This window comes from Neofelis nebulosa, chromosome 5, assembly GCF_028018385.1.
Source record: "Neofelis nebulosa isolate mNeoNeb1 chromosome 5, mNeoNeb1.pri, whole genome shotgun sequence".
Lineage (NCBI taxonomy): Eukaryota > Metazoa > Chordata > Mammalia > Carnivora > Felidae > Neofelis > Neofelis nebulosa.
This window is the reverse complement of record NC_080786.1, coordinates 23,459,468-23,478,866: the sequence shown is the minus strand read 5'-3', so window position 1 is coordinate 23,478,866 and position 19,399 is coordinate 23,459,468. Positions and strand designations below refer to the sequence as shown.

Below are 19,399 nucleotides of genomic sequence, written 5' to 3'. Positions count from 1 at the left end.
CAGAAAGACAAGTAACTAGTGAATGAGTGAGGGAAGGGGTGGGGGGGGGGGGTGGGGGAGCGCACGATTTCCGGCCCAGGGCGCGCAAGAATTTGTAATGAGCTTGATTAGAGTGAGGCGGCCCGACATTTATTACACACAATACCCAGAATAACAGGGCGCCGCGCGAGGGCTAGCGCCGGCCGCCGCCAGGCGCGCCGGGGAGGGCGCGGAGGGGAGGGGAGAGGGGGCTTCCCTGGCAGCGGCCGCCTCGGCGGGGAGGGGAGCGCGCGGCGCGCGGGCGGCAGGGGCAGGTGTGCGAGAGTGAGCGGGGCGGGAGGAGGGGCACGACTGGCGGGGGCGGCGGGGGGTGGGGGGGAGAAAGTGCGGGGGAGGAGGGGGCGAGGGCCAGGGCGGGGGGGGGGGGAGGGCGCCAGGGGAAACTAACCAACCACCCACGCGCGCAAAAGCCTCAGAAGGGAGTAGGTCGGGAGCGTCGCGGGCGGGCACCCGGGGGACAGGCGAGGCGGGGAGGGCGCAAAGGCCCCGCGGGAGAGGGGCCCGGGCGTACAGGTGACGGGCACAGAGTACAGAGGTAGGGGGACTTCAGAAGTGGCTGAAGGGGACTGACAATTGGAGGTAGATCTCTGCGGAGAAGCGCGGAGGGTGCAGAAACGTTTGCACAGGAATAAAGGCCGGGAGCCTTGAAAAGAAAGCTCTCGCGAATATTTATCCTCAAAGGAGGATGAATCCCAAACTATTGAGAGCCAACATTAAAAAAAAAAAAAAGAAAAAAAAAAAGATGAGTAAGAGCGTTCTGTATCTACTCAGGGGTGGGTTCAAAACTCCCTCACTTCTGAGCCATAAAACACGTTGGAGGAAGAAATACGTGGCCCATAGAGGCTGAGCCACAATTTGGGTCACTTGAAAGAGATCTGACTTGTTATCACAAAGGAGAAGATGTCACCATTCTTAAATTAATTCACGACGAGTAAAAGAAAAGTTTGGATGGGTAAATACATCTGTCGTAGCAATAAATACTTGTGTAATCTAGGGTAAATTACCCGGTTAGATTAATGGTCATTAGCACAGAAGTATGATCCTCTTATTTAGATAATCTATTAAATATAGTTCCTATAAAAACGAAGAACATTACCATCTCATTCAAAACAGAGATGCAGCGTTTATCGCTTGGGTTTCAATACTAACATCTTAGAACCCTGAAGGCAGTTAATCATTAAACAGAACCAAAAATGTAAGAATTATTTTTCAGAGTACACTAGTAGGGAAAAGAGAAAAATCGGTCAGATAAACATTTTGTTACACATAAAAAAAGCAACAAGTTAGCACAAGTACTGAGATAAGAGGGAAATATGCAAATTAAGCTCTTTAAAGCTACCAATACACTCTTAGAGACACTGTTTACATTAGAAATCTAAGAAAAGCAGAAGGTAAAGCAGAAGATGAAGTATAGGAAATAATGGCCTCCTGGGGAGAACAAGTTTAGGAGAAACACAATGAAAATATATCACTCTAATGGCACCCAAGTTTCACCCACAAACCGGAAAGGTTAGTCAAAATCGAGGAAGGCAACCGTGAATCTTGGCACATATAAACCCAAGCCTTGAGCAAAAGGAAGAACATGTAATAATAAAACACAAAACACAACATTGAAAGCAAGAAAATAAATATAAGGCAATCTTTACCAAAAAAGCCCACATGATGTCACATTTTTAAAAGCTGAAAGGTGGGGAAATACGGAGGAGGATTTTGTAATTGAAGTATAAGAAATACAATCAATAAGGAAAAATACAAACGTGTAAAAAATGTAGCACTGCTGTCTGAGTTGGTATTGTGGATGGAAGAGCTTAAGCTTATTTCAGAAAGATATTTAAAAGAAAAACACAGATAACTGGTTACCATCAATTATCTCTATGACAATGATTTTTGCAATGATAGGTTAAATTAGGAATTTCCAAGATGTAGATTTTAATAGTTGCTTCAAACTGGTGATGCCTGACACGTTTCCCTGAAACCTGCTTGGATTTCAGCAGGAACAGTGCATTCTAGTATCACGCTGTGCAAACTTCCAGGGGAGCAAAATTTTAAAAAATAGAAAAATTATAATGGACTACAAAACAAAATTTACCCATGCAACTTCGCCTCAGGTTAAATATTTTTAGAAAAAAAAAAGAAAAAAGGGAATGAAAGTTGTTGGAATACAAAATTTGAGCAGAGAAAAGACTAAAAAAGGGTTACTGAAAACATTAGGACACAATGGAATAAAATACTGTAAATATGTTTATCCTATCATTTACACAAATAAATAAGACAAAAAGATCCTGATTGCCTTAGTCTCCTAATGATTTGGCCAATACTAATGTAATGTGGGAATTAAAATAGCAGTCTTTAAATCTGAATAGAACCTTTTAACTAGGAATTACAAGCTAATTCTTAAACACAACCTAAGTGTGTAATAAGGATGGACATGGCCTTGGAAAATGATAAAATAAATGAGGATAGTGACATCTAACAATGACTTCATTACAAAGAATACCGATATAGTATCATTATGTATATGTTAATGACATATGTATATACTAATTTTCCCTCAAGTACATTCTTTATTTCAGAACTGTATAAGAAATGACATAAGTAAAATGACACACAAAAGCTTATGCCCTCCAATGGTATATAGTACGTTAATGAGCTTACTTACTATATATTCTCTCCCTCTTTAGAATACTCATTATAACCACTGAACGTTGGCCAGTGTAAACCCAGGTTGAGATAAAGAAGAAAAAAACATAATTAGGAAAATACCACCTTCCTAGGCATAGGTGAGGATAAACAATTATGGTGGAGGGGGGAAAAACATCAATTTATTCCATACAGGCATCTAATATTTGTCAATAAAGATGCAAGTATTGCAAAAAAAAAAAAAAAAAAGTTAAAGTAAACTTTATAAATTAAGCTATCAAAATATAAAACCTCAGGAACATGAAAGATCACAAGTCAAATACATGAACTATTATTTAACATGTGGATATATGGTTAAAACACAGTGCATCCATTTTTTTATCCCATGAGAAGGCATTCAAACTGGCTACACAAAGGTAGCAAAGATACAATATTGTAAAAAGATACACAAGATTTTTTTTAAAAAAACTTAATAATGAAAGGACTAGTGCATATTTCAGATGGCACCATATTAAGATAAATATGCAGGCAGATATCCGAAAGCATTAAAACACATTCAGAGTTCTGAATAGCACATACATTTGTAATAAACAGAGAAAGCATTTAGAATCTGAACGCTTTTAAGATATGGGAACTCCACCAGTGACTGTTAGCAAAGCAATGCTTACCACCATAGCACTTTCTAAGGACATGTTTTGTTTTGTTTTTTCATCTTTTTAAATTCAAATACAGTTGGCTATCTCTCTACACTTTTAGAGCAGCACAATTTACGTAGCATATTGCTCTTTTTATCGTGTCAACTCTTTGTTTTTTGGCTTTAGCTGCAGGTGGTGTTTTCCATATATGAATTTCTGGGAATATGGTCTGTGTTGGCCATATAAGGATGTCTATTGGAGCCATATGTTTTGCTGTCATGTGTCTCATTTTGTCTGTCTGAAATGTCAGGACTGATTTCCACATCGTTTCTTGAATGGACCAAATACAAATTTGTAAGAGCAGAGAGGAAAAAGCTGGGGCTGGAACTCACACAACTTTGTCAAAACATATATTGGAGAGGAAATGCAATATCCTGTAAACATTTGCACCCTTCTTCTCACATCTTATCTGTGACTGACATCATCACAACTGCACAATTTAGGAGAGAATCTACTTGGTCAAGTTCAGAAGTCTGCAGTATGCGGATGCATGCAGCTCTATCAAACAGACCTCACATCTTTGGAGGTCATGGTATGACACATGTTAGCTGCCCTACTCTGAGCCTGGGGTCCAGCCTTGAACTTGGGGAAGCGGAGGTCACGCTCTTCTTGCTTGGTGAATAAATGGAACTCCGACTGAGCTTTCTCACTAGTCTCACAAGAAGGTATGGCCTCCATTTCTCAAAGCTTCTTGCATTGCTCCTTTCTGAAAGTCACTGCAGTCTTAATCAATTAACAATTATTGACTTAATAAATGTTTTGCATACCAGACTGTAAGCCTTATGAGAGCAGAGACGGTCTTGCCCATTGCCATATTACCAGGAATTCATACACTGTCCTTGCAGTATTTACATTATGAATAAATAATTGAGAGCAAAAAGCTCACAGTGTCACCTGCCACCAGCCTCCCCTGCTAAATGCAATGACAGTTCCTTTTAGAGTTCACAGAAGTGAGGAGGAGGGAACTGTGGGGAAAGTGGCTACAACATTTATATTTGAATTCACTGAAATTAAATAAAATTTACAATTGAGATCCTCAGTCACGATTCAAATGCTCAATAGCCTCACGTGGCTAGTGGCCATTGTGCTGGGCAATGTAGTCTACAGAAGACTTCCACCCCTGCAGAAAGTTCTCTTGGACAGCACTTATCTAGAGAACTTCTATAAAAGACAGCGAAGTAAATCCAGGACCTAGCCAGGAAGAGTCTTAGAGGTGCTGAATGGCTTTCAGACATTCTAATGATGTCCAAATTGAAATCATTTTCCATTTTAGAATTAGCCCATAGATCTATAAAGTTGCATGGAAATGAGGCTTGTGTGCCGCTGCACACAAATTTAAGACAACTTTCTAGGCATGTCTGTATCTGAAAGGGTCCTGTAGTACATTTGGAATAATATGCATTTACCCCAAATGCTGCTTTCCATGAACATTTAAATAGCTCACAGGTGAAGTTAAAAACCACAGAGTCATTTCCCACCCTCATTCCCACCCCAGAATTAAATAAGCATAGTTGCCATTAGAAATGGCTCTTTTGGAAGCTTTAAAGTAGATACCTACTCAAACTGGGAGGGCTTCCAGATACCAAACAAATAATGGTGTACTGCAGGAAACAACAGCAAAAGGCTTGACTATCTTTCAGGAGAGATAAAAGAGAAATGATAATGAACTCTAAACATGGGGCTTAAGGTTTTTTGTTTTTGTTTTTTCCCTAATAAGTGAGGTTTCAGTTATAGGCAGACTGATAGTGATCAAAAGTTATTTCCTGATTACCTTGGGGCAGATGTAAATACCCACTGGTAGCTTGGGATATGGTCTTAATAGACAAGGGTCATTATTAAAACTGAGCAAAGAAAAGACAATGCTTAAGCCAGTTTGGGGAGTGCTGGATAAGGGAAATGAACAGCCATTGTAGATGGCTTCTAGGGCTTGACAGGATATCTGGGCCTTTTACCCAGAAATAACACCTTTCTTAACAAGAATTGATCGAACAAAAATTTTTTAAAGCTACCTTTCCTTTCATAGATGCCGGTATGGATCATAACCTTGACAAGGCTCCACGGTAATAGTTCCATCAAGATTGGTATCTCTATCTAGACTCACATCCAAAATTGAGTAGGGAGGGGGATTCTTGTCATTGCTGTTGAGTCCTCCAGTGTTGATATCACCACCAAAGTACTTACAGTTTCAGGTTACCTCATTCTCCCATTGCTTCTGGAGTGCCCTTCCTCCCCCTTCTCACCTGGGGACCTCCCTTCTGCCAGCTTGATTGCATCGCTTCTGTCTGAAGCCTCTTTCCAGCTGTTCGTTTTTTCCTTTGATGTTCCGGCACACTACCTGTCCTTCAGTGCAACATTCTGTTTCTACCTGTCTGCTCCTCCGAACTGCAAGTCGTTAAGCATTCTGAGGGTCTATTTGGGTCTGTATTCCTGGAGTCTCTCACAGTGTCATCACAGGAAAAGGAATCCAAGAACTGTTCTTATGAGAGAGTACTCAGAAGAATCTTAGGAAGATTCTTGCAAACTCAGGAGGTAAAGCCAGGTGCCAGGATCAGAAGTTAGCTCAGTGGCTTCCCAAATTTGTTGCACATTAACATGACCTAAGGAGCTCCTTCAACAATCCAGATGGCCAGGCTGCACCCCACTGCAAAAAAAATCAGAATGGCTGAGAGTGGGAGCCAGGCATTTGGTTGTTTAGAGCTCCTCAAGGTGATTCCCGTGTATAGCCAGCTTTGGCATTCGCTGGATAAGGTAATGTTTTGGAGAGAGGAAGTCAAATAAACTTGCTAGGACATCTTCAAAGTGAAGTTTTCAACCCAATCCTCAGGTCACTTGGAAAAGTCAAGGCTGTTCCAGGAGCCAGCACTTGCCCCCCAATTTAGGGAATGTATGTGCAGGCAAGCTACTTGTTTCAAACAAAAGAAGGTGGGCGCAAGCTGTTAGACCACTGATTGGGTGAAACAGTCATGGTGTTTGAGGAACCAGGATAAATTAGCATTTGGGCACTTGCCTGAGATTTACTGAGGTGCCAGAAATCCTGTGCAGGTATATGATTTATCATTATAGACATAAGTGACTAACCACAAAATTACACGTGGAAGTTAAACTCGAAAACCAGTCTATTATTTACTGGAGCCAGAACCATCCCAGTTTCCTCTAAGTCCTTTTCAACATAGATGGCATGAATTTTTCTCCCTGCAAACTTCAACCTTGAGTGGGTTTCCCCTTGAATAGTTGAAAACTGTTCTGCTTGCTTCCAGACTAAGTCCTGCACTTAAGCAGAACCGAAGGATTTGCGTCGTCCCTGCCAAGGAGCTAGTGGCGGGGCGTCACAGCCCCTGCAGTACCCTCGGGAAGTTCAAGGGATTTTAATTCCAGCGAAGTCAAACAGCAATCGTTCCCAATCAACCTTCAGCCAAGACATATCAGCCAAATCTTCTTAGTGATGTGAATGTTATTGCTCGTGTTTCCTGGTTTAATTGGAGGGAGGAACAGTTTGAGGTTACAATGGACCTGAATCTTTGTTCAGGTTGTTTCTGGGAGTATCAGCCAAAGGCAACATCTGATACTGTCCTGCCATTCCCACTGCCACAGGGCACTGGAGAGGGGCTGTCCATCAGGAAAGAAAACCAGGAACAACTGCATCACACCTGGACAATGACTAAATACCGCTATAACGCTTGAAATTTGTTGCAGCAGCAAAGGCGAAGTTTAATAGAAAAACTAAAGTGCATTCTATTTGGGACGAGGGAGAAGATGTGGAAGCAGACTGTGGTGATGGTTGCACAGGAGTGTGGATGTAATTAATGCCACTGAATTGTACACTTAATGACTGTCAAGATGGAATATTTGTGTTATATATCTTTTACTCCAACAAAATAAAAACAAAAAACTAAAGGAAAACATATATTCCTAAAATTGGCAGATATGTATTATCATCGAAGTATCATGCCAAGCAGAAAACCAATGAGCTACAACCTATCGAACAGACCTCCCCTTACCGCCAACCTTCCACTGCTTTGTCCTTACCCGCCAACAGCCACAGTCCAGTCTATGCTCGATAATTAATTCATATGATGAATACCTGACCCAAGGATAATTAACATGGATTGGTAATTAGAGACTAAGATCCCACCCGAAGTAGGTAATTTGATGGTCCTCTGATGCAAGAAAATGGTTCTCTTTTCAGATTTTATTCTATACGATGGCACGTTAGCAACAGCAGAGAAAGAAACATAGACAAAACCAAACAAGTAAGAGTACTGTAAGTCCAAAAACTCTTTTTGGATGTTTTCAAATGAATAAAAATGAACTATACTCATGAAATACTAGCTGCTCCCAATTAAAGAGCACTTAAGAGTGTTGAACACTTGCATGTACAGTCACACATGTATGGCAACAGTATAAATGCAGTCAATGTAATAATTTATAAATTGTCTCTGTATAAAGACTTTAGATTCTAGTTTTTTTAAATAGAAGAATAGAACCTTTTGGTTATAAAGAGCCCAGAAGGCTTTCAAATTTAATTCTATCAGTCACTTTTTAGCGATACTAATTAGGATTAAAGTATTGACCTCTGCATGCAATAATACATAATATCATCTTTTTCTCTAAAATATTGTCCTATATTCTGTTTCCTATCATCTGTTCTGATTTTATATTAGGGATTTTTATATTAATGATGGGATTTTTAATGTATTAGAAATTCATGTAAAACTTAGATCTTACTGCAGTTCATACCTACACATAGGTATTTTTCTGATGGATGCATGACTAGGGAAATATGAATACACAGTGAAGCCAAATTAAAATGACATGTTTATTATGTATAAAATCATAAATAAAATACTTAAAAATAGTTGCACAGTACAGCTATTGCGAGGGCACATCCAGTTACCTATTTTGTAGTTGCCTCTTGCTTAACTCGTGTGTTGATTGTGGAATTTAATTCATTAGATAACTAAATGGACTATAAATATACATGCAAATTTCCAGCTGATACGAAGCAAAAAGTTGATAAATAATGCTACAGCATAACTTTAAACACAGAACTAGTGAGCCTGGAGGCTATTTTTTAATCATTTATTTTTATTTATTCTGTAAAGACTATTTTCATTTGTGTTTTTTATGCACACACACACACACACACACACACACACACCCTTGGGAGACAAACAAACAACATACTTATGAAAAATTTTGATGGGGACCAGCTTGTAACTGTTTTGAGACTGCACTGCTTTAAAAATGGACAATACCCACTCTTCTGTTATTTCTACCACTGAAAAAAAACACCACATATTCAAATTATATTTAATGAAGATTAAACTTATCTCTCCATGGAAGTAACAAGGCTCTCAAACATAACTTCTGAGTTCACTTTGCACAAAGGGGTTTTGTCACTTAGCATTTACACTACTGCAAGCAAATGAAAAGGCATCTTCGCGGCCAGCACATGCCACAGTTTAGGATATAAACCAAATCTTGGGGCATTCTCAATAGATTTGGGAAATCCAACTGTTTGGCCAACATCCAAGTATGAATACATGTATATCTGATACACATAGATCGTAACATCATACATGTTCACAGATAACATTTGTTCACCATAGAAGAGGACACTATGTAATTTAACACAACTACCACACTTTTCATCAGAAATTGTTTAAAACCCAGAGATAGTGTAACTCCTACAAAAGAGGAAAAAGGACATAGCGGGAAGAATAGCGGAGAAAAGGTAAGGAACCGAGATTTGGGTCTCACTTTTTCCTTTACTAGCCTGCTGAGTGACCCTTCCTAAGTCAAGCAGAATCGGGTTCTGCATCTATAAAGTGATGGAAAAGAATCTGATCATCTTTTAGACCACATAAAAAATTCTCTGCTCTCAAATGTAACTAAAAAAAAAAAAAACCAAGTTCACTTTAAAGAGAACATAAAGATATAAGGAAATTTATCACACCCTACATTAGATGTTTATCTCTATGTAAGAGACAGGTGTCAAACAAACAAATAAGAAAAAAAAAACCCACTAAGGCAAAGAGAAACTTTAACTCACCAGATTCCATCTGTTACATTTGAATTCATGCATAATTGATTATCCATGACTGGTAAGTTCTTTTCTCACTAGCCGACCACAGTTTTCTAAACATTAGGTATTAAATCACTACTAAAGTAGACTACATTTTAGAAACAGCAAGGGCAGAATAAGAATATTTTAAATGAAAAATTACATGCCGGTTAATAATAATACAGCTGACCTATGTTTAAGGGAGAGAAATTTTAATCATGTGCATATTAAATATTAATAGCCTATTCTGTTATTGTTATAATAAGGTTAAGTAGGCTTCTCCATGCTTAAGGAAAGAGGGAGAAGTAGGAATGCATAATGGTGCAAAAAGATACCGAGACGGGAGACAGACAGAAGGAAAATGTGTCAACAATAAACAAGAGGAAATGAGAAAGAAGGAAAAGATGAAGGTGGAAACTAATCTCTATGTGTCATTATGACTGCCAGAGTACTGGCAAAGAAGCAGCATCCTTTTATTTCAATTTTAATCATTTCTGAATTTTAATACCCGGCTCCTTTTGTAATTCTCCTGGCATTCCCCATATGCCTCCATCCCAGCCAAAACACCAGCGTAAATTAAATGGCAGGCAACCACACCACTGATGTAGCCTCCCCAAAAAACCTACCAGGTGACCAAAAGCAAAAAAGTAAGGTATGTCTACCTCACTTCCCTGAGGACCTCTAGCCAATTAACTGGCTGAATGTTCTCTACTTTCTTTGATTTTGAAAAGAAGGACAGGAGTTAGGTAATCTACAGATAGAGAATCATTAAAAAAAATAAAGCAAGCCAGTAGTAATACAATAATCAGTGGCCATCAGGGCCTGGAAAAATGAGTTTGCTCTCACTGGCACTAAGGAGCATCACATGATTATTTAATTACAGCTCTAATTTTTGTCTCGTGGATGGCAACATATCAACAATTAATAGGGCAAATAGAGGAGACTGTTTTTAAAGAGACAGAATGTGCATGATAATGTAATAGGTCACACAGCAGTGCACCGCTTGAGGAATACTTCCTTTTGTGGAACTAAAGAGGACTGGCTTGCAAACAGCTCCATCCACGTTTCAAAAAGAAAATAAATTTAAAAAGCAGGAGTCTTTTTTTAGATAACTCTCAAAGAACTTTTCAGAACGTTTTAGAGGCGGCGAACGCAATCCTACTGCAACTCCAGCATGAATTCTAAGGAATGGAGTGAAATCTTTGTTAAAATAAGTACCCTAAATCTTAAAATATTTTTAAACAGTGTATATAGCTACAGTGAAAATTTTCTTTTCATGCAATAATTATGACAGATATTTACTCAATGGGATCCAGAAAAAAAAAATCGTTTTAGTAAAGAACAGGTACAGGTCAATCAGTCATGGGCCAGCAGTCTGTAGTATTTTTGGTTACACGGTATCACAAAGACCATTACATGGGTGACCTGCCTGCACCCAGGTCTGGGTTGACTTCAGTACAGTTCGTTACTACACCAAACACCAAAGGACCATGGACCTACACTGGGATTTGTCACCTAATCCTGAAGGTCAGATGATGAGGGTAAAATAGACCCTGCTGCTATTGTCAAACAATGACAGCACATAGTTAAAGAAGAAACACATTCAATTATCCAGGAAACTGGGACATGTGTAGATTAAGTGTTCAGATAACCCCAGCAAAAACAGAAAATTAGAGGAAAAAAGTCTCTTTTCCCATTAAGTCATTATTGGCCCAAGCCGAATTCACCATTTGATTATTAGTTTAGCAAATCTTTAATGAGCGCTCACTACACAACACAAAGGATGCTATGAAGTTTCTCCTGTTTTATAGAACACAGACATGTATCTTACACTGAATTTCTTTTTTGTGGTCTTTTAATGCCTTGTAGAAATAAGTAACAGCAGCACCTAAAAATTCATGAAGTGAGAATATTAGTGTACTTTGAAATGTTACATATTACAAGGTTACAAGGTCTGCATATCCAAATTAACCAGGGAATTCAAACAGTTAGCCAACTTGGTAGCATCGTCTAAGTAAAGCTAAGTCCAGCTTTAAATTCTAGTGCGGTCAACCTTTGTTGTGCCATGCCAGAAGCCAAAGGAAAACCCAGGGTTGACGTCTGGAACATGAATTAGGCTTAGACGTATCTCTGTGATCAACTGCTCCAATGTATCTTAAATATCAGGTTATAGAGAATCGTAAGCAAACATAACTTGGCTAAAGAAACAGTGACTAAAATCATTCTACAAAAAGAAGTATGAAGAGGTGCTAAATCAACTCCAGAAGCTTTTAATGGCTTTGGTTGGCCAAAGTCACCAGAGTACAAGAAAATGTAGGCGTCTCAAAATACAATGTGGGAAATATAAAACTGCAGAAGGACAACAAATTCTAATGCCACTGGCAAAAGTGACCAAGTCAGTAACAATTTCAAAGAAAGGAGGAAAGACAAAAAAAAGAAAAAAAAAAAGAAGAAAATTTTATATCCTGTGAAAAGTTTTAAAATTAAGTGTGGTAGAAAACAATTTGATGATTCTGGATGAAAAATCTGACTCCATACGTTCTAAAGGAATATTGTTAAAGGAGTCTAGCAAGCAGCAACTTGCATGCAAGAGTGTACATCATTCTTTTTTAACGTGACTGTTAATATACAGTTAACATGTCTCAGAAAAGGCTGTAATTAACTGTCTACTGCTCTAATAACACTAATAAGCATACAGTATTATTAACATACAATGACTCCATACAAAGTAAGACTGTCATTTTTTTTTAACTTTTAAGATAACGTTCTAAATTGTTTTTGAGTCCTCTTAAACCACGCCAAAGAGAGCCCACCTTTAAGATTTTTCTTAAATAACAGCTATTAAAACGTTGTTCTTTCCTTTCACAGTCTGGAGAAATCTGTCTAACATGAAGCAGGACATCCAGGCATCATCTCAGTTGGTAGAAAGACAGTGGGAAAACACCTGGTTTATTTTCTCAATTCTATATATTCTGCTAAAATTGAACACTGTAAGCGTTCTAATTTAGTTCTTCATTCACTGATAAAATGTGTTTATCAGTGAATGGGGCAAGGTTTGCTATTTCAAGAATCCCATAGCCCTGTTGTTAATCCCCAGTGATTTCCATCGTCTGGTTCACTGGAACAGGAAAACTCAATTGCATTCAACATCAAACAGCTAATTATGGATACGCTCTATTCAAGACTATCTCCATTTCAAAAGATATCTGCATATACTAGATTCTATTTTATTTACAATAATTATCACAATAAAATATTTATACCATAAAACCGCTTTTACCTTAAAGTCCTTATCGTTATGAACATTAAAAGGCCAAATTGTCATTTATATGCTCTTAACGGCATATCAGAAACCATTGAGTAAGACTAGAAAGGAACCTCCAGCAATCAACTCCACTGTATGCCTGGCTTCCTGGAAAATAGCATGTAAAGAATTCCCTCTCACACAGATTACTACCTTTTCTTTAAATATCTCAAGGAAAGAAGGTCTACTAATGTCTCCTGGGAGCCTCCTACCATACTTCACCACCCAAAGAAGAATGCCCATTGAAGAATTTTTGTTGGTATCTGGTCCCAAATCATCTCTAGCTGAGAAAAAGCAACACCCCAACACAGAGATCTCCCCCGAACACTACCTGCCCCCGTCTCCCCCTGTGGCTGTAGCCTTGATTCTCCATATGGAACTGATAGGAACTTTTTGGCACTTACCCTCCAAATATCAGAGGCTGCTCTCCAAATCTAGCCCTATGGGAGAGCTCGCAAAAAGTAGTCTTTGATGAGGTGACAATGACGAAGTTCTCTCTGGCACTGCTAGCAGGGCAGAAGCATCCCCAAATGAGGTGTTGCCAGTTGCCTGTGAAGCAGCTGGACCATGACTGCAGTTCTGAGGGTGCGTCACAAATCAGGTCATAGCTCTGGGTAGAGTCCACCCACTTCACCCAGCATAACGCCCTCCACTTCCTGCACACCTGGGGGGAGGAAGGGGTGCAGAGGAGGGGGGCCGATGCAGGTCCACAGACATTCTAGTAAAGGCACGGCCAGGTGCAGCCCGACATCTCCTTCTGTGAGTGTTTTCAGCTTCATTTGGGGAGCCTGCACCCCAAGGTCCTCAAAAATTTGTGCAACAATGAGCGGGCTCTAAAATGAGTGATGAGTGTAATAAAATATTGCACAGTTAAACGTTTTATCCAGCAAGATCTTTTCTCCACTGGAAACTGAACCAACTCTTAATTTTTGATTACAAGATACTTCACTACCAAATGTCAAATAACTGGACTGAATAAATTTCAGCAGAATCTAGGGACATAAATGCTAGGGTACCAGTTAACTAATTTTCATCTCTCATAACTAAACTAGATCATCACATAAACTGAATTACATCCTTGAAAGTCCACTGAAAGAGGTGATTAGAATTTCTATTATGAACCTTCAGACAGCAACAACTGTGGCAGTGAGGCAGAGTAACTTAAAAGAATAAAAATAGGCCAATATGCTGGAGAAATGCTCTGCTACTAAATCTCACCCTGAATATATATACACACAATCTGTATCTATTTACTCTGAAATGAAATATCTGATCTTAAAAAAGACTTTAAAAAAATAAACAGCAAAAGGTACCGTTGGCATAAGTTCAAAAGTACTAAATAATGTGTGTTAATGTGTTGATCACACTCTATGAAGACATCAAGTTTAAATAGACTTAACCATTGAGAATAGCACTTAGGAATGAGATATAAATTACCATAGTAGACACTTTTTCTTTGGTATAGTGAAGAAGAAGAACCTTGTGTAACAGATTTGATTTATATGCTGTATTAAGACCACATTCTGCTCTGATGTCAATGGAATATATGATTAGAGATTGACAACCGTGTGTAGATGATGGTGTAAGAGCTACTTATAGAACATAAGTGAAAACAAGCATTTTCACAAGTTAATCATAAGTTTGGGAATTCAGCTTTCACAGTATATTGAGCAGTATTTCCAGGAGTCTTGAAAGAGAAGGGGCTTTTAACTTAAAAAGAAGACAACAAGTGCATTTAGTATCAGAACCAAGTTGAAATCTCTCTTAAATGTGGCAGATTAACAAGAAGACAAAGGGGGCAAGCCTATTTTCAGAGGAAAGCCAACAGTATCAGTCAATCAATCAGTGAGCCCCACTTTGTCCTCACGTTAGCAGATCTCCATTAACAACGGAACCATTTCATCTAAGACTTGGGAGGTACCACACTTGATCAAAGTTATTCTCTAAGTAATCAGATAGTTTAAGTAATCTCGTTGGAACTTTGCAGAGAGTTAGTTTCACAAACACACACTTCAATGTGTTTGGATGTGTTGGTCCTGAGGTTGCCCTAAGATGACTATTTTAAGTGGCATGCAGAGTCTTTTGGGGTTTTGATGTTACATTTGAGGTATGTAAAGCAAAAGTGCATAGCGTGCCTTTCAACGGGTTCCCACACGACAGAAATAAGAAGATATTACTCTGCTTTAAAGTTTTGCCACTGGTAAATGATTAAGAAAAACTCCTCTCGACCCCTACCCCCAACCAGGAAGAGCCTGAAGCCCTGGATTATAGTACAGGTAGATATTAAAATGGAGACAGAGCCGTTATTTAGTGGTGACAGGAATATAAATACGTGCGCTAACCTATAAACTGGTATTTACTTCAGGAAGGTAAGTAATATTTTTCCTCTGATTGCTGAGCTGTCAGTTTAATGCAGCGTAAATAAACAGTAGGTGCCTGCTAGCTCGAAGTAGGAAGTGTTCATTCCACACGAGGAACAGATTACTGAAGCCTGATGCTCATGATGCTGAAACATAACTTTCATTTTACCAGAAAATACACCCTACCGTGGATGATTTTTCGTGCCTGATCTATTAATTAACTTAACTCTGTTCTGTCAATATGTAAACCAATTTGTTAAAATCACCCCAGAGTTCTGGAGTTTGAAAACCAAATCAATTTGAAAAGCAAGAGTAATGACCATTCTGTAATCTGATCACAAATGCTAAGAATGAATACTTAAAATAATAAGCATAAACTATACAAAGCTAAGACAAAGAACATATTTAAATATAGAACTTAATAATCTGAGATGCTCAATTTACTCAAAGATCTTACTCGTTTGCTAATTAAAAACAACTAGCACCTTTAATATTTCACAACCTTGTGCTACTTGGGTCTGTTCAATATGTATGCTTATTCTGCTCTCTGAAATATCTCAAAGTAACCACTCATAAAAATCAAATCACACTCCTTAATTCTAATAGACATATCACTGAGCTCTCCTGAGAGACGTGGCAAGTTTGAAGATCAAATGATGATACCCTTCCTAACAGCATTCATGTAAAATGTGGATTTCTTCCCATTTTCATTATACCACAAAGCTATGACAGTCTGTGGCAACTAATTCTCTCCTTATACACAAGTGTTGAGTAAAATATTTCATGGCATTATTTAAAATGGGAACTCATCTAAAAAAGGACAGAAGGCAATTCGGGGAGGTTTCTATTTAAAATATGGACAAATTCTGATATTTAAACAGTGGATTGTAAAGGAAAAGGAGGGGCTAAAAAATAATGTTTTTGCCCTCAACTACAACATGTCTCGACATAGTCTGAAGACTGATTCAGTCGTATGCATTTATTTTACATACTTCATCAATCCCAAGTACTCATGTAAGAGTCACCCAAGACAACACGTTTTGGAAGAAATGATTTGTTTGTGTAAGGGGCACATCTACGTATGGCCCTCTTGGAAATTTACAGAGCTGAAAAAAAGCCACTAGAGTGCTTTATAGAGTCCCTGCTGTATATCCATGTTGTGTTTAGCTTAATAGTGTTTGTAACCAAAAGATTTTTATAATAATGAGGAACAGGTGCCTGTCACCTGACCTTTTAGGCCTAATTTACAATCCACAACCTGTCACATGAGAAAAATAATTGAAAGTCTCCTTCAGATACTTCAGTCTTTGCTAATTTAATGTAGTCTTTCTTAACCATCACTCAGCATACCATAGCTGATTCAATCACAGGTTCACATAGCTGGCAACGGACTGCTCTGCAAAAATAAACCAATACTCATTTTGTTGTTGTTCTTGTTTAAGATGCTGGGAGACAAAAGAACGACTTTTGTCGATTATCAACTGAAGAATATATTAATTTACTACCACAACTAAACAAAAGGCATTCCTTTTGAATACTTTTACATACAAAGAACTATTATTTATTACATATTTCAGCTTGTGGGAAAATGAGGAATGCATTGATTCTGGAAATAACTATTCAGACTTTTTTGGAAGTTCTTTAGGTCTTCTCTCTCTTTTTTTTTCCCCCTTCTCCCCCTTGATCCCCCCACCTCCTACCCCACACACATTTCAAGGCACTAGTGTTTTAGGAGGGAAATCCCTATCTGTTCTTTTTTCATCCATCACTTGTATTCATTATTCAGAAAGGAATACAAAATTGAGCAGTGATTTTTGTTTCTCTTGTATAATCTTGTTACATGTAGCCATACTTAAATTTAACAATGCTTTGTATTTTATAGCTACTGTTTACATATTATGCATTACATGCGACTGAACAACCCTACATTTAAAATATTGTTTCCATTAGAAAAAATATGAAGTAATAAGTGTCAAATGGAGATGAAGAATAAACATGCTTGGTATATTTATAAAATGCATAGTCACTTAAAACGTGCACAAATAGGATACATATAAATTGCAACTGTTACATTTTACATAGTGTACACATGGTCTAAAGTATATTTAATAATGTGCCTAGCCAAGTTAATTAAAGTATTTATGTCTGGTGACTGTGTTAAACACTTGGAGAGGTAGTGAAAGATGCAGCCAGTTACTTCTGCTAACTAAAGTTGAAATTATGCACTTATTATAACCTTTTCTAACAATGTGAGAAAAACAGAGTAAATATATTAAATTTGTTTCACAACAGATGCTTAGGTTGTTAATATTTAAGATGCCTATTCATGCTATTCCTGTCTGCACATTTGTCAAAAATGTAAGCTTGAATGCTAATGTTTGCCAGCAGACTGGAGCAGCCAGTATATGAATGTACTACTGTTCTACTAAAATAATATGCAATAGAAATAAAGGACTGCTGCTAAATCATAGCATTAGTCTCACACAGCAGATTAAAGCGTTTTAGAGCTAACACCTCAACCTTGGCTTTCTCCAGTCTTAAAGTACGGTTTTGGTTGTTGTTGTTGTTGGCTTTTGCAGCTACGTTTTACTATAGAATCAATCTTACATTCCTGACGTCTCAGAAAAATCCACTTTAGATAGGGTGTAAATTTCAATAAAGTTTCAACGGCATGACTTACTCGTCGGTAGCACAGACACTGGAGATTTCAGGGACTGCTTGGGACAAAACCTGACACCTGCCAGTCGCCTTTCACTAATTTCTTACACCTCCTCTGTCCTGTTAGAAAAGTCAGGTCCCCTGGCCTCCAAGGATGCAAGCAGGGAACCCCAGCCAGTCCGGGTAGAAAGGTTCTCTCTTGAGAATAGGACGTCTTTCTGCTTTCCCTGTCTCTTTTACAACCCACGTAGAGTCCAAGTCTTACAGTATTTGCCTGGAAATCTGTAATGCCGCGGAGAAAGTTCGCCGAGGAAGGGCGCAGAGGTCAAAGTTGCCAAGCAGGGCACTTTGAGAGGCGATCCTGTGGTTGACACTAGTAAGTGAAATTTGCAACGCCCCAGTGGAGGTCCGGGCCAAGACCTCCAGCAAGAGCCCTAAGCCCCTTTCCGTCTTCTGGGGTCATCCCAAGAGTCCTGCTCAGTGCATTTCCCCGGTATGCGCGTGTCACTCCCCGAACCTGACACCTGCCTGCTTTGTCCCTCTGATCTTGGTTGCCCAGACCCACGCTCCGCCGCCCCGCAGTGAAGCGCTCGGAAAAGGCCGCCACGCTCGGGTCGGGACCGACGGAGGGAGACAAGGTGCGGATCTCGAGGCCGCACCTGTGATGTCTCGGTTCTGCTAAGAGGGCAGCACCGCTTCCCGCCTCCAGCCCTCCTCCAAACCTACATTCACTCCAGGAGTCCCTTCAGCACCGACCTCACGACCGCCAGCGAGGGCTCGCAATGCGGAGAGTCGCGGCTTTCAAAATCCCGGCTCCAACTTCAGCGCCCCGGCGCTCGAGTGTTCCCGGGATGGAGAAGTTGCCACTAACTTCCTAGGCCCCTCTCCGCCGCCGCTCCCACCCGGTCGCGCGGGCGGGGGGCGGAGGAAGGAGGAGATGGACCAGGGAAGGATGCTGAGCTTACGTGCGATCCGGCGGGGAACGTTTCTACTCCCCCAGTCTACTCCGCCGGGCACCTTTATGCCAGCCCCGCTTCAGGGCGCACAGAGAGGTTTGCTTTCCCTTTTCCCGTTTGCTTCCTTCGGTCTTTGCGGCTCCCCTTTTCTCTTCCAAAAGGGGTCACACTGATGACCTGAAGGAGTTTGTTCAGCCAGGATTTGTTGGGCAGGTGTGTTAGTGTGCCCACACCCTGAGAGAGAATGAATGGCATCTCCAAGTCCCCCATCCCGGGTGCTCTCCCACGCTCTACCCGCCCACCCCTCCGGGGTCCGACTGCTCACGAGGGAAGGGGCTCCGGGGACCCCTGCCGCCGGAGGTCCACAAGAGGGGAGCCGCGCCGCCCCAGGAAGGGGCGCCGTGGGTGGGTGCTACGGAGAAGTTTGGATCGATTCCGAAAAAAGGGAGACAGACATGAAAGAGCAAGCATGGGGGGGAAAAGAGAGGCAAAGGAGCAGAACTCACTCAGGCATGGGCGCTGGGGGCGGCGGTGGCTGTCGAGTGCGGGCCCGCGACCAGGAACAGCTCCCCGGGCGGGCGCGCCGGCGTCGGACTTCCGAGGCGGCGGCTTCTGCCTCTGGTGCCGCCGCCGCCGCCGGAGCTGCGGCTGCCGCGGAAGTTAATTGCAACTTGACTTCAAGT

The 19,399-nt window shown here is 40.2% G+C and overlaps 1 protein-coding gene across 5 annotated transcripts in view; it reads right to left on the bottom strand.

The window, feature by feature from the left end:
- The window catches only part of SATB1 (SATB homeobox 1), a 101,121-nt gene extending 81,769 nt beyond the window's left edge, over window positions 1-19,352 (bottom strand). The window contains exons 1-2 of one of the 5 annotated variants that reach the window (XM_058729791.1): window positions 19,223-19,352; window positions 18,726-18,893 (exon numbers count right to left, since the gene is read on the bottom strand). The gene's annotated coding sequence lies outside the window, so the exon portion shown is untranslated. Of the gene's footprint in view, window positions 1-13,146; window positions 15,482-18,516; window positions 18,676-18,725; window positions 18,951-19,222 lie in introns of those variants that run through there. The other 4 variants (XM_058729786.1, XM_058729789.1, XM_058729792.1 and 1 more) reach the window with 4 other exon arrangements.
- Window positions 19,353-19,399: the final 47 nt, after the last annotated feature.